Consider the following 23,519-nt stretch of genomic DNA (forward strand, 5'->3'; position numbering starts at 1 on the left):
GGACCAAACTAGGAACAGTATCATGGGGTCATAGTGAGTATTCTCAGGATCAAACAAGCACAATTCCTGGCATTAAAAGTTCTCATAAAATATTTGTGGAATCAAACTGGGCATACAAGTGAAAAGGAAACTAACGCCTGGAAAACAGGCTCTTGGTTTCCAAACACCAGTAGCTGCCAAAGCAGCCTAGCACACCTGGAAAGAGGTAGAAATGGGATCTGAACACTGAAGAAGAGTGACAGGAAGCCAGGGATCCAGAAACAGGAGACAGTAGGCCAGAAAAGTAGATCAAAGTGGGAGGGATGCAGCTTGTGCCAGAACAACAAGGGTACCACTAGGTCAGGAGTGCAGACAGGAGGGAGGGGGTGGCAGATGCTTGCTCATAGGGCACTTCAGGGAATGGATGCACAGCAGCCCAGGGCTTCCTTTTTCCTGATGTCATCCTGATGTCCTGCCTAGACTCTGGAAAGAAATCAAAAAACGGGGAAAAAGGCAGAAAAAAGGGAAAATAGAACAGTTGCATTTTTGTATAGTAACAATAACATTCTTTCAGGATAAATGCAGTCAACAAACTTGAAAAGGAAAGGAACTTCCTCAACTGTATAAAGGTCATCCATGAACAGACAACAGCTAACCTCATTCTTAATGATGAAAGATTCTTTTCCCCTAAAATCAAGAACAAGACAAAGTTGTCTGCTCTGGTCACTTCTATTAAAAATTATACTGGAGGGCTTCCCTGGTGGCGCAGTGGTTGAGAATCTTCCTGCCAATGCAGGGGACACGGGTTCGAGCCCTGGTCTGGGAAGATCCCACATGCCGCAGAGCAGCTGGGCCCCTGAGCCACAGTTATTGAGCCTGCGCGTCTGGAGCCTGTGCTCCGCAACAAGAGAGGCCGCGATAGTGAGAGGCCCACGCACCGCGATGAAGAGTGGCCCCCGCTTGCCACAACTAGAGAAAGCCCTCGCACAGAAACGAAGACCCAACACAGCCATAAATAAATAAATAAATAAATTCAAAAATCTTAAAAAAAAAAAAAAAATTATACTGGACGCAAGAAAAAGAAATAAAAATCATCCAGATTGGAAAGGAAGAAGTAAAACTATCTCTATTTGTAGATGACATGACCTTGAATATAGAAAAACAATCTTGGAAAGAACAAAAAGTTTGAAGATTTACAGCTTCTGATTTCAAAACTTACTACAAATTGACATTAATCAGGACAGTGTGGTATTGGCATGAGGACAATCATAGATCAATGGATGAGAACTGAAAGTCAGAAATAAACCTTCTCATTTATGGTCAACTGGTTTTCCACAGGTGGTGCCACAAGATTCAATGGAGAAAGTATAATCTTTTCAATATACAGTGCTGGGGCAACTGGATATCGACTTACAAAAGAATGAAGTTCGATTCTTACCTCACACCATACCCAAAAATTAACTCAAAATGGATCAAAGACCTAAATGTAAGAGCTAAAACTATAAAATGCTTAGAAGAAAACATGGGGGGAAATCTTCATGGTATTGGATTTCACAATGATTTCTTAGATATGACACCAAAATCACAAGCAACAAAAGAAAAAATTGGTAAATTGGACTTCATCAAAAGTAAAAAATTTTCTGCTTCACAGGATATCATCAAGAAAGTAAAAACAACCCACAGAATGGGAGAAAATGTTTTCACGTTATATATATATTTAAATGAAATACTGATATATACTACAACATGGATGAGCCTTGAGAATATTATGTCATATGAAAGAAGTCAGTCACAAAAGACCACATCATTTCATTTATATGAAACTGTATAATTCCATTTATATGAAACGTCCAGAATAGACAAATCCATAGAGACAAAGAGTAGACTAGTGGTTGCCTAGGATGGGGAAGTAATGGTGAGTGACTAATGGATATGGAGTTTCTTTTTCGGATGATAAAATGTTCTAAAATTGATTGTGGTAATGATTGCACAACTCTATGAATATACCGAAAGCCACTGAAGTGTACACTTTAAATGAATAAATTGTATGGTATGTGAATTATACCTCAATAACGCTGTTCTAAAAATTACCAATAACGATAGACATAGTCGTCATTAACGAGTGCTTTCCAAATGTCAGGCACTGTGCAAAGCTCTCTAATCTTACCTAAGTTCACAATATATATGCCAGGAAGGTTTTCTTATCTTTATTTACAATGAAAAAGCATAAGTTCAGAGACATTAACGAACTTGCCCATGGTCACAAAACCAGTAAGTACCATAATAGTTAGGAGTTAGGACTCTGACCCATTTTTGTCCCACTTTGAGCGTCAGGGGCTTACTAAAAGTTCTTAGGTGGATCTTGTGAGCCTTCTTGTGCTGCAAGTCCAGTGTTTACAATATGACCAACCACCAAAGAGCAGGAGTTAGTGAAACCTCTGCCTCCCAACTTTCCCACAAGGGAACTGTGGTGAGGTGTTGGGTCCCAGTTGCTGCTGGATACGGGGTGGAGAGGACTCTGTGCTCAGTTAGCTGTGTTCTCTGGCCTTCTAAGGACACATTTGTTGTAGAGACTCCCTTAACTCCCCCTCAGATGTATCACAGCTGTAATTCTGGAAATGAAACTCTTGACCCTCCACCCCCAGAACCTGATTTTACAGATTATGTCTGGTGTTTGAAACTGAGTCCTATTCCTATTGGATCTGTCTGCTTCCTAGTTCCAAGAAATAAAACGTGAGAAGGAAGGTGTTAGGCTCATGAAGACAAAGACTTCAAATAGTTCTGACCAAGGAAAATTTGGATGAGTTTTGGGAAAATGACTCTGAAGCAGATGGATTACATTTTCTGTTTGTGCTCAGCAATTAAGGGGAAAAGGGGTCCCAGAGTCAAATATGCTTGGGATCTTGTCAAATTCCCAATGTTGGAAAACATTTCAGGATGTTTGACTGAGCTTGGCAAAATCAGTACCTTGACTGTGCCCCTTATTTCTTAGACAAAGGTGACTGAACAACTTGCAATGATCCAAGTCCACGAGAAGCCACAGGCACAATTACTATTTTGTGGGAGGTGGCACAATGACACCTTCTGAAATTTCAATGGAAATTTCAATGGGGGTATTAACTACAAACACAGTTATGATAACAGAGTTTTTGAGAAAGAGAGTGAAAATCAACTGAAGTATCAGAATTTAAGCCCTAAAGGGAAGCAATGTATCCTTCCATTCCACTCTTTGTGATCAAGAGCAGAGGCTGGCTTAGGAGACTGAGATTGACATATACACACTACTATATATAAAATAGATAACTAATACGAACCTACTGTATAGCACAGGGAACTCTACTCAATACTCTGTGATGACCTATATGGGAAAAGAATCTAAAAATGAGTGTATATATGTATATGTATAACTGATTCACTTTGCTGTACAGCAGAAACTAACACAACATTGTAAATCAACTATACTCCAATAAAATTAATTTTAAAAATTAATTAATTAATTTTAAAAAAAGAGCAGAAACTGAAAGGGAAATTGTCTTTCCATGGCAGTCCCCAAACCCTTATTCTCTGCATTCTAAAGTATTTCCAGGAATTTTTATAGCCTCATCTCACCTTTTGGTTTTTCCACTGGATTTTTTAGAATCAGAGCAGAACAAAAACGGGATGCTCAGGATCAGAGAGCCGTCCTCTAGTTGTCAGTAATCCCAAACTCTCCATGATAGGTTGAGTGGAAGGAAGGGGAGGGCAAGGACGATGTCATGGGAAGAGCTGAGCCCTTGTTGAAACACTGAAATGGGTGTGAGGCTGTCCATGTGCAGATATAATGTTTTCAAATTGGTTTCTCTCATTTATTCACAGTGTTTACTGAGTGTTTACTACATTCTATACATTAGAAAGGTAGCAGTAAATAAAATAGATAAAATTCCCTGTCCTCCTGGAGTTCTCATTCCAATGGATAAAAAAAACATTGTCATTTGGGAGATATAATATTAAATTACTAAAGTTTTTAAGTCAGTTGCTGAGCTGGTAAAAAAGGGCTAGGAATTATTATTTTTTCTCATATATTCAGCTGTAATCCCCTGTCAGAATTTTTACCCTAGTACTACAAATATTTATTCTATTTTGCTGATAAATTTTAACATTAACCTCCACTGTTACTCCAGGTGGAGTATGTTTTCTTTATCATTAACATAATACCTTATGCCCAAAGTTAAATTTTCTAAGAAGGAGAAGCAACTAGATACATCTTTAAAATAATTTTTTCCCACATGACTAAAAAATAGAGACTGGGAAGTGCTTATATCTTGTTGGATATGTCTTTCCTTCTTCTTACTTTCTCATCATCAGATATATTTTATTCACTGAGAAACCAAGATTTGGAAGTATAGATATAAAAGAGAATCTTGTAAAAGAATTGCCCTTGTATTTTTGCTTCAAGTTGAAAGGATGGTTCCCAGTCTCCCCTTCTTTCCATTTATGCATGTCAATGTCATATACGAATGCTTTCTGGTAGGAAATGTTGTTTTTAGTGGATTCTAGTCCAGGCAGTTATCAACAGAGCTCTTGTATGGTAATCACTGTGGACAGGTTCACAGGTCCAAATTTCTCAGTGCTGCATTAGAAAGCAATCCCCAGCCTTGCTTTCACTGCTTCTGAGTCCCCAGCTGCTCACAGATGGTCCTGCTGATGCTCCCCAGCTAGAGCCTCAGCCCCCTCACCTACTGCAGATGGCGATGAATAATGCAGCATGACTCCCATTCCAGGTTGGGATTATATTATCCCAGACCCAAGATTCTTGACCCCGGATGACTGAGGGGCTCTCACACTGCTTACCACTAATTAGATCTGAGATCAACTAGCAGGATTGGTTCAGGAGGGATGGGTAAGAATCAGTTGCAGTTCACTTCTTCTACCTTCTTCCCTTACATTCACCCAGTCCACAGACTAGAGCTGCAGCCTTTATGCCCTCTCCTTTGTCCAATTAGTTTACTTGTCTAGTTCACTAGTCCAGATTCTAGCTGTAGTGACCCAGCTCCTGACCTGGATATTCTTGCTTTGAACAGGACTTTGTAGAGTGTGTCCACCTGGCCTGTTAGACTCTCAGTGTCCACCAGTCTAATTCTAACTCCATCAACTGGATGCAAGTTGTTGGTATAGACATTTCCAAAGTGAATATGGAGACAGGTACAGCCCGAGCAGCACTGAACATGACTCGGCTTCTCGCACTTTTGGATCTATCCCTTGTCTCACCTCAGTGTGCATGTCTCAGGCTAACTCCTGCCCCATTCCCAGCCCACCTGACAATACTGTAGACATCAGTATAAAGATTCTAAGGACCAAATATCAAACAGTGGTAATTTATTGTTGGAGCTACCTCATGGTAAGGAGGGAAGTTTTTGGTGCCAACATTTTTTAGCTGTTACACATTCTGTAGGTCACTTGGTTCCTAATCATAGAAATAGACAGACCTAGGCTTCATATTTATCCCAGTTCCCTGAAGGAGGTCAAGACTTTGGAAGCTGAGGGTCCTGGAAGTTCTCTGGGACTGATTCAAGACCCCATGAAATCCTCTCATGGAATATCCTGTGATCCACAGCTCCAGATTCTTTGGTGTTCCTAGAGCATGGCATGGATTTCAATCATCGCCAGTCCTTTTTAATGATTCCATATTTTTCTTTCACACCTACTCTAACAGTTCATTGAAAAAACCTGACTTTGGATGTACAAATGAATTTGCAAATGGGAAAGAGGAATTTGGGAGAGAAAGTGAAAGTGAAGTTAAGAAGAAGCTTGTCTAGAAAACCAGATGGCTCTTAACTTAGGAAAAGAGCCACCTGCTGGGCAACATTCCCACCAAGTGCGTAAATATTTTTTTTTAACATCTTTATTGGAGTATAATTGCTTTACAATAGTGTGTTAGTTTCTGCTTTATAACAAAGTGAATCAGCTATACATATACATATATCCCCATATCTCTTCCCTCTTCCATCTCCCTCCCTCTCACCCTCCTTATCCCACCCCTCTAGGTGGTCACAAAGCACCGAGCTGATCTCCCTGTGCTATGCAGCTGCTTCTCACTAGCTATCTATTTTACATTTGGTAGTGTATATATGTCCATGACACTCTTTCACTTTGTCCCAGCTTACCCATCCCCCTCCCCGTATCTTCAAGTCCATTCTCTAGTAGGTCTGCATCTTTATTCCCTTCTTGCCCCTAGGTTCTTCATGTCCACATTTTTTTTTTTTTTTTTTAGATTCCATATATATATGTTAGCTTACGGTATTTGTTTTTCTCTTTCTGACTTACTTCACTCTGTATGACAGTCTCTAGGTCCATCTACCTCACTACAAGTAACTCAGTTTTGTTCCCTTCTATGGCTGAGTAATATTCCATTGTATATATGTGCCACATCTTCTTTATCCATTCATCTGTTGATGGACACTTAGGTTGCTTCCATGTCCTGGCTATTGTAAATAGAGCTGCAATGAACATTTTGGTACATGACTCTTTTTGAATTATGGTTTTCTCAGCGTATATGCCCAATAGTGGGATTGCTGGGTCGTATGGTAGTTCTATTTTTAGTAGTTTAAGGAACCTCCATACTGTTCTCCATAGTGGCTATATAAATGTACATTCCCACCAACAGGGCAAGAGGTTCCATTTTCTCCACACCCTCTCCAGGATTTATTGTTTGTAGATTTTTTGATGATGACCATTCTGACCGGTGTGAGATGATATCTCATTGTAGTTTTGATTTGCATTTCTCTAATGATTAATGATGTTGAGCATTCTTTCATGTGTCTGTTGGCAATCTGTATATCTTCTTTGGAGAAATGTCTATTTAGGTCTTCTGCCCATTTTTAGGTTGGGTTGTTTGTGTTTTTGATATTGAGCTGCATGAGCTGCTTGTAAATTTTGGAGATTAATCCTTTGTCAGTTGCTTCATTGGCAAATATTTTCTCCCATTCTGAGGGTTGTCTTTTCATCTTGTTTATGGTTTCCTTTGCTGTGCAAAAGCTTTTAAGTTTCATTAGGTCCCATTTATTTATTTTTGTATTTATTTCCATTTCTCTAGGAGGTGGGTCAAAAAGGATCTTGCTGAGATTCATGTCATAGAGTGTTCTGCCTATGTTTACTTCTAAGAGTTTGATGGTGTCTGACCTTATATTTTGGTGTTTAATCCATTTTGAGTTTATTTTTGTGTATGGTATTAGGGAGTGTTCTAATTTCATTCTTTTAATGTAGCTGTCCAGTTTTCCCGGCATGACTTATTGAAGAGGCTGTCTTTTCTCCACTGTATATTCTTGCTTCCTTTATCAAAGATAAGGTGACAATATGTGTGTGGGTTTATCTCTGGGCTTTCTATCCTGTTCCACTGATCTATATTTCTGTTTCTGTGCCAGTACCACACTGTCTTGATTACTGTAGCTTTGTAGTATAGTCTGAAGTCAGGGAGCCTGATTCCTCCAGCTCCATTTTTCTTTCTCACGATTGCTTTGGCTATTCGGGGTCTTTTGTGTTTCCATACAAATTGTGAATTTTTTTGTTCTAGTTCTGTGAAAAATGCCAGTGGTAGGTTGATTGGGATTTCATTGAATCTGTAGATTTCTTTGGGTACTAGAGTCATTTTCACAGTGTTGATTCTTCCAATCCAAGAACATCACATATCTCTCCATCTATTTGTATCATCTTTAATTTCTTTCAACAGTGTCTTATAATTATCTGCATACAGATCTTTTGTCTCCTTAGGTAGGTTTATTCCTAGATATCTTATTCTTTTTGGTGCAATGGTAAATGGGAGTGTTTCCTTAATTTTTCTTTCAGATTTTTCATCATTAGTGTATAGGAATGCAAGGGATTTCTGTGCCTTAATTTTGTATCCTGCCACTTTACCAAATTCATTGATTAACTCTAGTAGTTTTCTCGTGGCATCTTTAGGATTCTCTGCGTATAGTCATGTTATCTGCAAACTGTGACAACTTTACTTCTTCTTTTCTGATTTGGATTCCTTTTATTTCTTTTTCTTTTGTTATTGCTGTGGCTAAAACTTCCAAAACTATGTTGAATAATGGTAGTGAGAGTGAGCAACCTTTTCTTGCTCCTGATCTTAGTGGAAATGGTTTCAGTTTTTCACCATTGAGGATGATGCTTGCTGTGGGTTTGTCATATATGGCCTTTATTTTGTTGAGGAAAGTTCCCTCTATGCCTACTTTCTGGAGGGTTTTTATCATAAATGGGTGTTGAATTTTGTTAAAAGCTTTCTCTGCATCTATTGAGATGATCATATGGTTTTTCTCCTTCAATTTGTTAATATGGTGTATCACCTTGACTGATTGCGTATATTGAAGAATCTGTGCATTCTTGGGATAAACTTCACTTGATCATAGTGTATGATCCTTTTAATGTGCTGTTGCATTCTGTTCGCTAGTATTTTGTTGAGGATTTTTGCATCTATGTTCATCAGTGATATTGGCCTGTAGTTTTCTTTCTTTGTGACATCTTTCTCTGGTTTTGTTATCAGAGTGATAGTGGCCTCCTAGAATGAGTTTGGGAGTGTTCCTCCCTCTGTTACATTTTGGAAGAGTTTGAGAAGGATAGGTGTTAGCCCGTCTCTAAATGTTTGATAGAATTCGCCTTTGAAGCCATCTGGTCTTGGGCTTTTGTTTGTTGGAAGATTTTTAATGACAGTTTCAATTTCAGTGCTTGTGATTGGTCTGTTCATATTTTCTATTTCTTTCTGGTTCAGTCTCGGAGGGTTGTGCATTTTTAAGAATGTGTCCATTTCTTCCAGGTTGTCCATTTTATTGGCATAGAGTTGCTTGTAGTAATCTCTCATGATCCTGTGTATTTCTGCAGTGTCAGTTGTTACTTCTCCTTTTTCCTTTCTAACTGTATTGATTTGAGTCTTCTCCCTTTTTTTCTTGATAAGTCTGGCTAATGGTTTATCAATTTTGTTTATCTTCTCAAAGAACGAGTTTTTAGTTTTATTGATCTTTGCTATCATTTCCTTCATTTCTTTTTCATTTATTTCTGATCTGACCTGTATGATTTCTTTCTTTCTGCTAACTTCGGGGTTTTTTTGTTCTTCTTTCTCTAATTGCTTTAGGTGTAAGGTTAGTTTGTTTCTTTGAGATGTTTCTTGTTTCTTAAGGTAGGATTGTATTGCTATAAACTTCCCTCTTAGAATTGCTTTTGCTGCATCCCATAGGTTTTGGATTGTCGTGTTTTCATTGTCATTTGTTTCTAAGCAGTTTTTGATTTCCTCTTTGATTTCTTCAGTGATCTCTTGGTTATTAAGTAGTGTTTTGTTTACCCTTCATGTGTTTTTATTTCTTACAGATATTTTCCTGTAATTGATATCTAGTCTTATAGCGTTGTGGTCAGAAAAGATACTTGATACGATTCCAGTTTTCCTAAATTTACCAAGGCTTGATTTGTGACCCAAGATATGATCTATCCTGGAGAATGTTCCGTGAGCACTTTGGAAGAATGTGTATTCTGTTGTTTTTGGATGGAATGTCCTATAAATATCAATTAAGTCCATCTTGTTTAATGTATCATTTAAAGCTTGTGTTTCCTTATTTATTTTCAGTTTGGATGATCTGTCCATTGGTGAAAGTGGGGTGTTAAAGTCCCCTACTATGATTGTGTTACTGTCAATTTCCCCTTTTATAGCCGTTAGTATTTGCCTTATGTATTGAGGTGCTCCTATGTTGGGTGCATAAATATTTACAATTGTTATATCTTCTTCTTGGATTGCTCCCTTGATCATTATGTAGTGTCCTTCTTTGTCTCTTGTAATAGTCTTTGTTTTAATGTCTATTTTGTCTGATGATATGAGAATTGCTGCTCCATCTTTCTTTTGATTTCCATTTGTATGGAATACCTTTTTCTATCCCCTCACTTTCAGTCTGTATGTGTCCCTAGGTCTGAAGTGGGCGTGTTGTAGACAGCATATATATGGGTCTTGTTTTTGTATCCGTTCAGCCAGTTTGTCTTTTGGTTGGAGCATTTAATCCATTTACATTTAAGGTAATTATTGATATGTATGTTCCTATTACCATTTTCTTAATTGTTTTGGGTTTATTATTGTAGGTCTTTTCCTTCTCTTGTGTCTCCTGACTAGAGAAGTTCCTTTAGCATTTGTTGTAAAGCTGGTTTGGTGGTGCTGAATTCTCTTAGCTTTTGCTTGTTTGTAAAGGTTTTAATTTCTCCATCAAATCTGAATGAGATGCTTGCTGGGTAGAGTAATCTTGGTGGTAGGTTTTTCTCCTTCATCACTTTAAGTATATCCTGCCACTCCCTTCTGGCTTACAGAGTTTCTGCTGAAAGATCAGTTGTTTACCTTATGGGGATTCCCTTATGTGTTATTTGTTGTTTTTCCCTTGCTGCTTTTAATATTTTTTCTTTGTATTTAATTTTTGATAGTTTGATTAACATGTGTCTTGGCATGTTTCTCCTTGGATTTATCCTGTATGGGACTCTCTGTGCTCCCTGGACTTGATTAACTATTTCCTTTCCCATATTAGGGAAGTTTTCAACTATAATCTCTTCAAATATTTTCTCAGTCCCTTTCTTTTTCTCTTCTTCTTCTGGGACCCCTATAATTGTAATGTTGGTGCATTTAATGTCGTCCCAGAGGTCTCTGAGACTGCTCTCAATCCTTTTCATTTTTTTTTTTTTTCTTCATTCTGCTCTGCAGGAGTTATTTCCACTATTTTATCTTCCTGGTCACTTATCCATTCTTCTGCCTCAGTTATTCTGCTATTGATTCTTCTAGAGAAATTTTAATTTCATTTATTGTGTTGTTCATCACTGTTTGTTTGGTCTTTAGTTCTTCTAGGTCCTTGTTAAACTTTTCTTGTATTTTCTCCATTCTATTTCCAAGATTTTGTATCATCTTTACTATCATTATTCTGAATTCTTTTTCAGGTAGACTGCCTATTTCCTCTTCATTTGTTAGGTCTGGTGGGTTTTGTGTAAATATTTTTTGTTCATCTTTTTTTTCTTATTTAAGAAAGAGAGCAATTGGGCCAAGTATGTGACTCTTTGTCAAGTACAGATAGTACTAGATATTTATCTTTTCATCCGTGTCCAGGAGGGTTGAATTCTCTTAGTATGAGCTCTGAGAGCCCAATGAATAGCCTGTTCCTTATAGTTTGAGGAATGGCCATTCCCTCTATTTTATAATTCTATGATTCTCCAAGTCAAGTGCAAAGTAAGGATGAGACTATCCTAAGGCTGCTTCTATTTTATCTTGAATAAATGCTTGCTTGACATAGAGAAGCAAAAGTTAAAAAAAAAAGAAAATGAAATGGTTTGATGCATTCATTAAGATTAAGTGTTGGATGTTACTGCCATCTAGTGATGATTTTACACCTGGCTTTCAGGGGAAGGTGAAGAGTCATATTTTTGCTACAAAGACAGTGGAATTGCCTTACCACCTATCACAGCTTTGCAGGCTCTGGAATGGAAGTGACATCTGGGTAAGCTCCTAAATACCAGAGGAAGGTACCTTTTGAAAAAGTCTACTCTTTACAACTCTGAGAACAGTGCATAGCTTCATATGAAATCCTAAATCTCTCTGTCTATGATATTTCTGATTTGTTTTTAAAACTTCATTGGAACAAAAACTTGGTTTCTTTTTTTTTTTTTTTTTAAACTTGGCTTCTTTAAATACAACTCCACCTTCCCTAATACATTTCAGGTGTTACCAGAGACCAAGATCTATAGCACCCCTCCCTGTGTCTGTCCACAGCCTTGTCTCTTCACAGAAGCATCATTAAAACTCTAATTCCAGGCACTTTCCTCTTCTTGCTGTTCCACTCACATGGTACCTGGGGTCGGGGTGAGGAGAGAAGGGAAATACTATGATTGCTTGCCTACTTTGTACTAGGTGGTTAACTGTCATGGTGGTCCTCTCTATAACGCCATAAGGTGGGGTCATCCCAATATGAGAAATGAGGAAAGTGAGGTTCAGCAAGGGGATGAAGAGAAGAAAAGAAAAAAAAAGATGATCTAAGCACAGCATTAGCAGTCCCTCTGGTGTTGAGAGGAAGAACACTAATTTTGGTTGCCAGAATAGAGAATGGGCAGAATAGAGAATGGGACTTCTGCTGCCTTGGAATTTGGGTTGAAGCCTTAAAGATGAGAAAATGGAAATAACTTGTTTCATTTTCTTCGTTGGCACCAAAGAAGCTGCCGTTTGCAGTTAGATAGTCAATGGAATCCGAGCCAAGTTCAGGCCAATGGAAATGATGTAAGCCAGGTCTGACCTCTGAAACTTCCTGCATGATCTTTTATGCACTCTTTTTCTCTCACCTGAGGTTACATATGGAAAATCAAAGAGTAACTCTGAGGTTTTAGAAGAAAGTGGAATCAAATCTGGGACCTTGAAAAATTACATAGAGCAGAGATCCTTCTCTCTCCAACACACACCAGCCTTTATTGGACTGGGTTGTGAACAAGAAAAAAAGCCACTGAGATTTTTGGCTTGTTTGTTATAGCATTCAATGTGACTTAGCCTGACTGATACACAACAACATATGGTAAGTATCCTTCCAGTGGGAAATTGCAAAAAAACAGTCAGATGCTTCACAGTTCCTTGCATCAGGCTTTCTGCAATTCAGCTTTGCACTTTCTCATAATAAAGAGGTAGAATCTATTTCCCTACCCCTTGAATCTGAGCAAACCTGTGACTTCTTTTACCAAGTAGAATGCAAAGAAGGAACATTCTTTGTGGAGTTGAGGCCTTTAGAGGTTTTGTCTGCTTCTGTCACTCTTAGGATCTTGTCCAGCCACCACAACAACAATCCTCAACCTGCTGAATGAAGAGAGACATGAGGTCCAGGCACCCCAACCAACCCCAGATATGTGAGTGAGGCCATCCTAGTTCAACATTCAGCCAGCCCCCTGCCCACCCATCAGCTGACCACAGAAGCATGTGTAAGCACAGCTGAATTCAGCTAAGCCTGGCCCAGAACAGCAAGAATACCAGCAGATGGTATTGTGTGCATTAGTAAATACTTATTATTTTCAGGTACTAAAGTTTGGGGCAGCTTGTCATGTGGCATCAGCTAACTGACACACATACGTTTTAAAGAGCTCTACTAGACATACCCCAGCAAGAGTTACTAAGGAAGTGGCAGAACTGGCTCTACTTCCAAACCAGAAATTTCTACAGTAGAAGAGGCATTACTGGGATCAGGAGTTAGAGGCTTCGAGGGTGTTCTTCGTAAGAATTCACTCCATTCTGCCCCTCAGGGAAAAGATCAGAGGTTTTTCCACTAATAGCCCAGACCAATTAAGGAGAAGTTCTGAGAAAATTACTTTGTAGACATTGGCGGCGGTGGGAGAGAGGACCTGCAGGAAAGAGGACCGAGAATCTCACTCCATGTCTTGTTGAACTGCATATCCCATAGGACCACTCCACTGCTACCCAAAGAGCTAAGCATGATGGAAGAGCTCTTGACAGAAGCTGACTCATGTCAGGGAATTTGAGAATGTTAAGTTCAAAGAGAGCTTTTTGCCTATTCCTCACTTGGGAAATTCTGAAGGAAGGCAGCTTTCTGGAGCAGTCTGTGATGGTAGACAAAGGGACAGAAAATTAGTCTATTAATCTTTTCCACAATTCATTAGAGGGGCAAAGAGGTATATAGGTTCCTTATGGGAGAGGGAAATTTGTAGCTGGACTTGAACTATTTTGCCTGTACAGTATCTGTATTTGTTTCCTAGGCCTGTTGTAACAACCTACCACAAACTGGGTGGCTTATAACAACCAACATTTATTGTCTCACACTTCCGAAGACTAAGCCATCTGAAATGTTATGCCGCCTCTGAAGCTGCTGGCAAAGTCTCCTTCCTTGCTTCTTTCAGTTTCTGGTGGCTGCAGATGCTCCTGGGTTGTGGCAGCATGACTCCCAGCTCTGCCTCCATCTTTACATGACCATCTTCCTTCTGTGTCTTCACATGGCGTTCTCCTCTCTTTGTGTGTTGGTTTCCAAATTTCCCTTTTCTTCTAAGGACAACCGTCATTGGATTAGGACCCCTCCTAATGACCTCATCTTAACTTGATTACTTTTGGAAGTACCTTGTTTCCAAATAAGGTCACATTCACAGGTACTGGGGGTTAGGACTTGGCAGGGCGGGGGGAACGGAGGGAGAGAATCCAACCCAAAACAGTATCCAAAAGGTTGGTTGCTGGGTGAGGGAACCCAGCAGTAAGAGCTGAGAGGTTTATGACTATGGCAGGAGCCGAGGTGGGGAGTGGGAAGAGGTCATGCTGCCCTTCAGCACTTCCTGAAGAAAGTACAAATGCACCACGAGAAAACCAGCAGGGGGACTCTTGCCTCATGTCGGGTAATAGCCAAGAGAGGACTATAAACGGCCCCAGTTAGGTCAAATGACTCCTGCCACCTTCCCTCAATCTTCCCTCCCAGACCCTACATGTTGGAGGTGAAAGAGACACAGGAAGCAGAGGTTGTGTTCCAGGAATGAAGGATCAGGCCACAGTCCCAATCTCCACTGAGGGTCCTGGAGCCATGAGAAAAGCCACAGCAGAGGGAAGGGAGGTGAAAGGAAGGGCTGGGCTTAGTATGAGGTTGACATGTTAAACTGGATCAGACTGAACCAGACTTTGTGAAACCTGAGTGGACATACAGGTCTGGGATTTGCCCAAGAAGTGATCAAGGGGTGGGGAAGGGACCTTCAGGGACAGTAAGTGGGAAAACAATATTATGTGCTTACATTTTATCTACAAAGTCAGACAGTTCAGTACAGGGGTTCTAAGAGTTCAAGTCCAAACTCTGTGACCTTGGGCAAATCTCATTCCACCTCTGAGCCTCCGTTGCCTCATCTATACAACTTGAATGATAATTTTAAACACACACATACACACACACACACACCCTCTGCAAGGCTGTGAAAGAGCTTTCTAAGTTTCGGGTTGCTGCTGTGATAGGGGCCAGAATCCATAATTGGTATTTGCTCTCCCACTTCTTGGTTGTGCTGTCTCACACAATGCACTCAGCTTTTCTGAGCTTTGGCTTTCTCATCTACAAAACCGGGCCATGAGTCATGGGGTTAATGGGAAGATTCAATGACATGTGAAATTGCTTTTTATTTTGTAAAGTGTTTTATATTTGTAAAGAGTTTCAGGCATGTCTATTTGTTTTATAATATCAAAGAGATGTAACATGTTGAATTAAGTATGAGAATTGACATTACTTGAACTGCTATTGATAATAATTTGTGATCAGCAACCAGCCCTGTACATGGGAAACTTCTGCAAAGCTTTAAAAAAATACTGACATCGAGGTCCTACCCACCCCCACTCCCCCCACCAGAGATCCCAGTTTAGTTGATCTAGGCTGTGATCCGGACATCAGTGTTTTCCCAGCTCCCAGGAGACTTAATGGTGTGGTGTGTGTTGGTGGGAAATCCTGCTGCTGTGCCTGATGGCTGGGTTGCTCCCTTTTTATCTCTTCTGTTTTTTGTTTACCTCTGACAGCTGCTACCTGCAGCACAATTTTTATCCATGGGCTAGGAACATGCTGATTTAAGTCTGATTTTCTGGCTACTCAGTGATTTTTTTTCACTTTGTTTTTGTCAGGTTTGATCAACTAATTGATCATTTTCAGCTTGCAACATGAAATTGCGATTGTCATCTTAAAAACAAAACTTAGTTGAGAAATTCTGAATTCTGATGGGAAAAATAACATCTTTATTGTGAATCCGAAGCAGGGTCTCCTTTCCACCACTGAAACAATTGCTTTTATTTTTTTAATAATCTCAGGTATCTTAGGAGGCCCACAATTGCACTGTAGGATAACACATGATATAAATAAATCAGAATAAATGCAGCTGTGCAAAACACATTTGAAAGTGCTGAGCAGAAAAAGACTAAGAATATCAATCATTCGGGGAAGGGGGGTAGATGGAGGTGGCCGTGATGAGAGAAGATTCCTGGGAGAGGGTTTAAACACACCTAGGAACATTTGAGCCACTCAGACTGGCTGCTACCAGGCAGCAGTGAAACTGCCCTGTAGGAGATAATTCAGACTTTGGAAAGGAGTGGTTAAAAGCTTGAGGTCAAAACTGATGGTACAAAGGCAGATGTGTTCTTAACAGAAAACCTTCTTGTTGGCTGTGAGTGCCTTCTCTTCCAGTTCAGTTTGTAGAGCAGGGGCAGCGGGTTTCTTCCCTTCAGCCTAAACAGGAGAAGAGTTCATTTAGTCTATTACAGGCTGGCCAAAGAGAGCTGAGACCAAATGACTTTCTTCTCCTCCTCCTCCTTCTGCCCCAGAAGGTGCAAGGATGAAACGCCAGATTTCAAAAGTGGTTCAATTACTGACAGTTCCTGTAATACTTCCAGTCTCAGCTGCCTTCCTAACACCAGGGTGTAATTACCCTTGTACTTAATTGGAGGTTCAGGAGAGCTTATTAGCTTGCTCTATTGTTGCATAATTCAGGAGTTCAGTTCAGGCTTCCTTAACAGCCTTTTCTTTGCTTTTGGTCTCAAAAGACCCTTTTCCAAATGGTCCATTTCGGCAGAAAACTTCAGGATGGAGGGAGGGCTGCAGAAAGCAGTGCAAGCTGCAAGGCTAGATACCCAGGAACGGGGAGACCTGGTCCTATCCCTGTTCTGCTGCTAATTCACTGGGTGGTGTCAGCCAAGCAGCTGCCTCTCTGGGCACCAGTTTCCTTCGTCATCAATGAGAAGGCAGAACTGAGTCAGCACTTCCAAAACTGTGTTCCCTGGAACACTGTCTCTCATGATTTTTCTGCAGAAAATGGTTATTTAATGACCATAGTCTTAAATAACTTCTGGAAATACTGTGTACCAGGCCTGCCTGTGGTGTGGGTAATAGATGGCTTCACTAAGTGTCTGCCCCAGCAGCCTTCTGGTTTATTACTTTAATACTACATTTCCCAAACTCCTTTGCACTAGAGTCCAGATATGACTTGGGCTCCCAGTAAGATGCATTTGTGCACCTGGGATTGAAGTAACTGGGCAGGGAGACATCCATTTAAATGGCATGGTATATGGTCATGGTGGCAACTTCCTGAATGCCTGGCTTCCTGACCGTGCCTGGGTTCCCTTAGCAAGCCAGGTCCCTTGCTGTGGTTCTGAAAGTTGTTCCTGGAGGCCCACTATGGAGCTTGCTTTGTTAGTGTTCAGCAACATTGTAAGTTCCCAGCTCCCTGTATCAAATCCCTGGCTAATTAAAATGACCAGAGTGATTCTGTTATCTGCAGCTGAGTTTGACTGAGGCATAGCCTCTTGGGTATTCACAAGAAACATAAAACCTGTTAAATGTTCTAAGATTTTTGGTAGTAAAGAAACCTATTTTACCTAGTATGCTTCAAACTGAATGAATTTATATACACAGGTCTATATCTTAGGTTGACTATTCTTATACATTTTATACTTCAAACACTCATGCTGTTAAAATTCGTCATGGAAAGCATATATTTTTTCTTTATGTCTAGCAGTATGTACTTTTCTTCATTGTCTTTGAGAGGGTAAAGAGAATGAAAATATTTATTTTTTAAAACACTGCAAGTGGGCTTCCCTGGTGGCGCAGTGGTTGAGAATCTGCCTGCCAATGCAGAGGACACGGGTTCGAGCCCTGGTCTGGGAAGATCCCACATGCTGCAGAGCAACTAGGCCCATGAGCCACAACTACTGAGCCTGCGCATCTGGAGCCTGTGCTCCGCAACAAGAGAGGCCGTGACAGTGAGAGGCCCGCGCACCGCGATGAAGAGTGGCCTCCACTTGCCACAACTAGAGAGAGTCCTCGCACAGAAATGAAAACCCAACACAGCCAAAAATAAATAAATAAATAAATAAATTTTAAAAACAAACAAAAAAAAACCACTGCAAGTTCTGATCTTCACTTTGCTTCCAGCCTTCTTGATTGAGGTCATGCAGCTGAGGGATTGATGGAGATACATGTTCATGATCCTTCTGTTCCCCATTCTGCCTCTCACTTCTTTGTAAGGTTTCATTCTCCTGTACATTGTGTGACTCTTTGGATCTACGGAGAGGTACAAGACTCTGAGTGGTTAGCAAACACCCCTGGTGATTCTGGTGCAGTTGATGTGTGCTCCTCCACTCTTTCAGAATAACTGCCCAGGTCTCAGAATGAAATGTCCATGAACAGGTGCTCATGGCTGTCTTCTGAGAAGCCCTCTCCCAGCCAATTAGAACTTCAGCCTGAGAGCAGCTATCTCGGCCACCCCTCCTTCTTCAGCAGCCAACACATTAAGCTCAGTTACAAGAGGAGTATTTTAACCCCTTGCATCAGACATTTTGCCTTTGAGTCAGTCACACCCCAGGGAAGCTGGGTCCCTTTCTTTCCTCTCTGCATTTATGACATGCTGTAATGCTTCCGTCATTATCCTCCTGGAGTATCTCTAAATGTCTCTCTTAGGTGAGGATATGAGATCTTTGAGGGCAAGGTCTATGTCTCAATCATCTGTGATTCCCTAGTGTTTAGAACATCATCTTGCACAGAGTACACTATTATTATCCATTTTATTTATTTATTTTTAACATTCAGACTCATTCTTCTTCTAATATGGTTACTGTCTCAGGACATTGGAAGAGGGAAAGAGGAATAGAAACTTCTAGTCCAGGAAGCCTTGGAATGAAGAACAAGCAGCAAATTGTTTTCCTCTCCTTCTCCCCAGTCCCAGTTCTTAGAAGTCTCTTGCCTGCATGCACATTTGTGTTGTCACTTTGCTTTGTGGTACTTTCAAAGGCAAGACTGCCTGGCTGAACAATGTGGACTCAATCTGAGTGCATTTTCTAAATGTGCAAGATGTGCTATGCTCCTAGGCCTTTGAGGACTGCTGTGTGTATTTCCTAAGAATATGACTTACCTGTGCTTCTATCAAATTATACCTTGTCTGAGCCATCTGGGCACAGGGGAATATTCCATTGATTGGTAGGTTTGGTGGGGTAGCAAAATTTTGCTAGTTATCAATTATTGCCGTGTTCTGCTGGGCCCAGGCCATTGGAGTGTGATTTACAGCAAAACATGTGTTTTGATCAGGGCCACCAGCTAAGCTGAGTGTTTGGGGGGCTCTAAAGGGCTGTAACAGCTTCATCACAATTCAGTGTAAATGGTTCAGGAGTTTGAAGAGACGGTTGTTGCCCTCAGGGAACGTTTCCTCTTGGTTCTACTTTTCTGTCATGTGTTCCCCAGAGACTACTGCATGGTACTACACGCTTCACGCTGACTGCCACTCTGGCCCTCAGCAGGCTGAGGCAGTTAAAGTTGGTTTTTGGATGTGTTCTCTTAGGAAAAATCACTCATGAGAGTTTCAGGAGCAAAGGCTGAGCAAAACCATGGACCTTAGGAGGTTAGAGCCAAGAGGGACCTAGGAGATAAAATAATTCAACCCTGTCATTCGATAAATAAGAAACCTGAGACCCAAAGACATATATGTAAACTTGGAAGCCGGCACTCTTTTCTGAATACCACCAGGACCCTCCAGGAGTTTTTGATTTCTATTTCTAGGAATAATCAGAGAAGGAACTTAAATCATGCTTCCTACACACCTCCTTTAAATTTCTCCAAATGCTTTTTAAAAAACGAACAATTGATCTGCGATGTTGGCCCATGTAAGGGAGGCATCCTCCCCTATCGGGTTGCCTGAGGACGCCCCCACTCTGATACAGCATCTGGCTCTGACGTAACGCCGGATTTCAAAGTGAGTAGTTTTCAAAGTGTAGTCCCTGACCCGCAGCATTAACCTCACCTGGAATATTGTTAGAAAAGCAAACTCTCACACTCCACTCGAGACCTACCAAGTCATAAACTTAGAGGTGGTCCCAGCTCTCTGAATTTTTACAAGCCTTCCAGGTAACTCTCATGCATGCTCAAGTTTGAGAACCACTGAACAATCCTGGTCTCTCCTTACACAATGTGATTTTAGGAGCAATTAGACTACTCCCCATCCTCCAAAATACCCTGCCTTCTGCCTGCTGTTGCCTGGAACTTCCACGCCTTAGATTTATATATTTGGATTAAGACTTCTAGCTCTAGGATATCCTGGAATATAAAGCGTGTTGAGCCTTCAAATCCTTCACATATCAATTTGTACAACCTAAACAACATTTTCTTTAAGATTAGATTTTGATAGAATGTATTTATAATGTATTTATAGCTTGCTTGTAACTGAAACCTATTGAAGCTAGTGTTAAAGAAACAGTGGGAGAATGCAGTATAATGGAAGGGGGGGATTGTCCACCAGGGACTGGAATGCCCACAGCCATCCTGCTTGCCTCCTGTCCCTGCTCCGCTCCAGGAACCCATTTTGTTCTCCCTTCTTGCTGAACACTGGCTTTCTCTGCTTCTCAGTCCCATGGGAGAAGCTGGCTACAGGCTGCAGCTCTCAGATGGAACAGGTCCAGCCACCAGGAAAGAGCCTGTGTGTCTCTCCCAGTCTCAGTTCTAAGTTTCAGAAAGGGGATTTCAGCCCAGGTAGGATCAGCTCTTCACCTGAAGTCAATCACCTGTGTGTTGGGTGCAGGAACATGGCCTTTGGGAGCCCCACACTTGTAATGGTGTGGATGGTAAATGGATAGTTTTCTGAGAAGAGGGGATGGCTGGAAGTTAACCTGATAGACGGAGTTTGAGGACCATGAATTGGAAGGAAATTTTCTGTTGAAAGGTGGAGAGGACATGGAAAAGGGAAAGAGAACAGGGGAATACAAAGAGTGAATTTACCAGATGATAGTTAAAAAGGTCAGTGTTTGCTGTGGATTAGCTTGTGTCCCCCTCCTTGCCCCCTCAAAAGATATGTTGAAGTCCCAATCCCTGGTACCTCAGGATGTGACCTTATTTGAGCATGGGGTCATTTCAGATGTCATGAGTTAAGGTAAGATGAGATCATACTGGAGTACGGTGGGTCTTTAATCCAATATGACTGGTGTCCTTATAAGAAGAGGAAATTTTGGACACAGACACAGACACCAAAGGAAGACAATTATATGAAGCTGGAGGCAGAGATTCTAGTGTGGCCACAAGGCAAGGAACGTCTGGGGCTACCAAAAGCTAGAAGAGGCAAGGAAGGCTTCTTCCCTGGACTCTTCAGAGAGAGTAGGGCCCTGCCAATACCTTGATTTCAGACTTCTACCTCCAGAAATCTGAGATAATAAATTTCTGTTGTTTTAAACCATCCAGTGTGTGGTACTTTGTTATGGCAGCCCTAGGAAGTTAATACAGTGTTCTTTAGCCCTTCCATGCCTACTGACCTGTCACCCTGCCCCATATTCTAAGTGCCATAATACTACAAGCAGTGGGTGGTAATAGCAAGATTTTAAACAAGTAAAAACTCAAATAGATTTGCATTGGTAAAGGCTATTCTGGCTCTGTGTGCATATTGGATTGTGGAGAGGAATGAATGGTGCAAGATTCTTACGGTGCACTCGTGTGATGTTGTCTTGTCAATGGGCACCTACCCTTGTTGGGTATCTATGATGATACTTGTCTTTAGTAAAATGCAATACTTGGATGACTTAGAGGCTTAAAATTCAATGTGTCTGAAAACTGTCTCATGGTGTTCTTCATGTTCCTCCTCCCATAAAATCCCAAACCTGGGTTGCATGTCTTGGCAAATAGCATGAACATGCATTTGCTTTTGCAATCCATAATCCATGAATTTCTTTCTCTCTCTCTCACTTCCCACTGTAAATCCTTCACCAAAGATGTCTATTTTACCCCCCAAATAGTCCTCAAATCTATCATATCTCTCTACCTCTGTCACCGCCATCTGTGCAAGCCACCTCTTGCCCAGAGGACCATTGCTTCTTCTCTCATGTAGTCACCCCCACTCTGCCCACTCCCCTCCCATCTGATCTTCACACCAGAGTGACTTTTTCAAAATGCACATTTGATCATGTCGCCTTCCTGCATTACAACTCTCTTTGCTCTCAAGATCAGACAGAATTTGTTAACATGGCCTCCAAGCCCCTTCAATGTCTAGTCTTTAACCCTCCCTCAGCCTCATCTCTCTCTGCTCCAGTCACAGTGAATTCTCTGAGTCCGCTGACTGCATGGAACTTCTCTTGCTACAGGACTCTGTCTCCGCTGTCCCCTCTGCTCAAAATACTCTGCTCTATTCTCTTCACTTAGTTAACTTATATTCCTACATCATCTCTCTGTTCAAGGGTCACTTCCTCAAGGAGCCTCTTCTGACTTCTTCAAGCAGGTCGAATCCTTTTAGAGCATCTTTCAGCTCCATGTTAGTGTTTGTTGCCATTGCAACTTTGTATTTATCTCCCTTCATTATTTTCTCTTTCACCCACTAGATTGCAAGCTCCATGGGGGAAGTAACTGTTTCTTGTCTTTTTTTCCACCATGTAGCCCAGATCCTCATAGAACCTCAATGGTATTTGTCGAATGAAAAGTGACTAAATAAACACATATCAAATGGTGTTTTTTGTTGAATATCTAATATGGACCAGGCACTTTACACATTTTAACCCAGGCTTTATCAGAACCTGGAAAACTAGTATTTTTTTTTTATAATTTAAAGATAAGGAAAACTTCAGCTCAGAGATATGAATTTGTCAAAGATAATAGAGTTGATAAGTGGTGTCTATCCAGGATTAAAATCCAGGTCTGTTTCTGCAGGTGGTGCCATTTCTAATATATCAGAATGTTAAGGCTAGAGGGTATCTGGAAAGCATATGGGGACACTGCCATCCTGCTGAGAAGGAAGCTGAGACACAAAGTTAAGAAAATAAAAACACATATAAATTCACATAGAGCATCCACAACAGAGCACAGATAGAAACTAAACCCCTCTTGACTGTGTTTATTCTATTATCATGTGTCATTTTAACCCTTTGAGAAAGAGTAGGAGCAGTAACTTAACAGACTGTATTTTGTACCATCCACAATTGCCAAAAATGGCCACCCAGATCAGGGTCCTAGCTGAATTATACTTGCAGCAAGGAATTCTGGCGGACTTCGGGGTCTAGGGATTGCAGAGGGAGGGAGGGAGAGAGAAAAGGAGGGAGAAGGGAGGGAGGGAGGGAGCATGACTGAATGGTAAATAAAACCAGTTTTCTTGATGCTGATTTTCTTGTTACTTAATATAAAGCCATAATCATTACCATAGCAACATGCTCATTGCGCACAACATGAATATGTAGATTCCCTAGGGGAAAATGGAATAAACTGTACATTTGTGCAACTTTACTTAAGAAGAGAAAAAGCTTGTATAATTCTAGTTCATGGTTGCATAAACAGGGCTCTTCATCCATGTAGATGATTGTTCCAGTGAATCTATGACAGCCAGAAGTGAATGATGTGCTCACTGAGGCCATAGAAAAATAACAAATAATTGGTGTGTGTCTGTATGTGTGTGCGTGTGTGTGTATGAGAGAGAGAGAGAGAGAGTAAGACAGAGAAAAAGAGAAAGACAGCAACATAGAAAGCAATCATAGAATCATAGATGTGGACATTTCTGGAGGGAAATCCACTTAAATAGTGGCCTCCTTTCAGGATTCAAGTTTCCAAAGTGAT

Source organism: Balaenoptera ricei, chromosome 20 (genome assembly GCF_028023285.1).
Source record: "Balaenoptera ricei isolate mBalRic1 chromosome 20, mBalRic1.hap2, whole genome shotgun sequence".
Lineage (NCBI taxonomy): Eukaryota > Metazoa > Chordata > Mammalia > Artiodactyla > Balaenopteridae > Balaenoptera > Balaenoptera ricei.